This window comes from Nannospalax galili, unplaced genomic scaffold, assembly GCF_000622305.1.
Source record: "Nannospalax galili isolate Female #2095 unplaced genomic scaffold, S.galili_v1.0 scaffold1200, whole genome shotgun sequence".
Taxonomy (NCBI): domain Eukaryota; kingdom Metazoa; phylum Chordata; class Mammalia; order Rodentia; family Spalacidae; genus Nannospalax; species Nannospalax galili.
In genome coordinates, this window is record NW_008347131.1 from 2447215 (window position 1) to 2449640 (window position 2426).

Sequence of the window (2426 nt, forward strand, 5' to 3'; positions counted from 1 at the left end):
CATACATCAAATGGACGTAACAGACATCTTTTGAATATTCCAACCAAGCACCAAACAATAAACATTCTACTGAGCAACCCATGGAAATTTTTCAAAAATTGATGACATACTGGGCCACAAAACAAACCTCAACAAATACAAAAATATTGAAATAATTCCATGCATTCTATCATATCACAAAGCAGTAAAGCTCAAAATCAACACTGGATGAAGCCCTAGTCACTACACAAACTCTTGGTGATTGAACAGCACAATCCTAAACAATGAGTGGGTCAAAGGAGAAATTAAGAAAGAAATAAAAGAACTTCTGCAATTCAATGTAAAGAACAATACAACACATCACAACCTCTGGCACATATTAAAAGCAGTCCTAAGAGGGAAGTTTATAACTCTAAGTGCCTACATTACAAATTTAGAAAGAGACCAAATAAATGATGTAACACTGCAACTCAAGGCACTGGAAAGGCAAGAACGAATGAAACCCAAACCAAGCAGAATAGAAGAAATAACAAAATTAGAGCTAAAATTAATGAAATAGAAACAAAGAAAATACAAAGAATCAATGATTCTAAGAGCTGGTTCTTTGAAATACTAAACAAGATAGACAGACCCTTAGCCCAGTTAACCAAAAGAAAGAGCCAATCTAAATCAGCAAAATCGGAGATGAAAGGGGAAACATCACAACAGACACCCAAAAGAATGGAATATTTTAAAAAACCTATATGCTACTAAATCTGAAAGTCTAAAAGAAATGGATGGATATCTGAAATCATGGGAACCTCCAAAGTTAAACCAAGAAGAGATCAACAGTTTAAACAGACCCATAAAAAGCCATAACACAAAAAGAAATTGAAACAGTAATACAAAACTTCCCGACTGAAAAAAGCCCAGGACCAGATGATTTTACAGCAGAATTCTACCAGACATTTAAAGAAGACTTCCAACCAATATTACTTAAATTATTCAAAATGATAGAAACAGAGCAAAAACTCTCAAATTCCTTCTATGAAGCCAACATCACTCTAATACTCAAACCAGGTAAAGACACAACCAAAAAAGAAAACTTTAGACCCATATCCTTAATGTATAGATGCAAAAATTCTCAACAAAATACTTGCAAACCACATACAGATGTACATCAAAAAGATCTTCACCATGATCATTTAAGCTTTATCCCAGAGATGCAGGGATAGTTCAATATATGCAAGTCAATAAACATCATTAATCATATAAATGGACTCAAAGGAAAAAAAAACACATTGTCACTTCAATAGATGCGGAAAAGGCTTTTGACAAAATTCAGCACGTATTTATGTTCAAAGTCCTAGAGTGAATTGGACTGGAAGGAACATGCCTCAACATAATTAAAGCCATGTATAAAAAATCCATAGCCAACAACATTCTAAATGGAGAAAAACTGGCAGCATTCCCATTGAAATCAGGAACCAGACAAGGCTGTCCACTATCTCCACTCCTCTTTAACATAGTGCTTGAAACTCTTGCCAGAGGAATAAGACAGGAAAAGGAAATTAAAGGAGTGCTAATTTGAAAAGAAGACAAAATGTCACTTTTTACAGATGATATGATACTATACAAACCAGAAAACTCTGAGAACTGATCAACACTTTCAGTATAGTGGCAGGTTATAAAATTAATCTACAAAAATCAGTAGCCTTTCTATATACCAATAACAGGCAATTGGAGAAAGAATAGAGGGAAATGCCCCCATTCACAATTGCTACAAAACAATTAAAATATCTTGGAATAAATCTGACCAAAGATACCAAAAGTTCTACAATGAAAATTTTAAATCATTAAAGAAAGAGATTGAGGAAGATACCAGGAGATGGAAGTGTCACAGGTCAGTGACCACAATTCAAGCCTGAGGGGCTTGGGGACCCTGAGGTATAGGTACAGAAGAAATCAGGACACAGGGGATGCAGTGGAGTGTGAACCAATGCATGCTTTATTCTAAGAAGTAACCTTATTTATAGTACAACAAGAGGAAGAGAAATGTTCTACTCAGGCCAAATGATCTAATTCTGACATTTGTAGTACCTTCCTGACCTTTACAAGATCTTCAGGTTCCCTGTTTGGGATCTTATATATCTTTGTAGCTTTATTATTTACCTTTAATCAGGTACAAGGAGCAGTTGGCCTTATGATAAGAATAACTGCAGAAGAACATCCAAGTTCTCAGGGAACTGAAGTTTCCCGGTCCAGGTCTGAGTTTATTTCAGGTCAGAACTTATTCTGAATTTACTTCAGATCAGAGCTCGGGCCTTCACATGGAAGGACCTGCCATGTTCATTGATTGGAAGAATTAATATTGTTAAAATGACCATCCTACAAAAAGCAATATATAGATTCAATGCAATCCCAATCAAAATCCCCATGACATACTTCACAGAATTAGAAAAATCCAT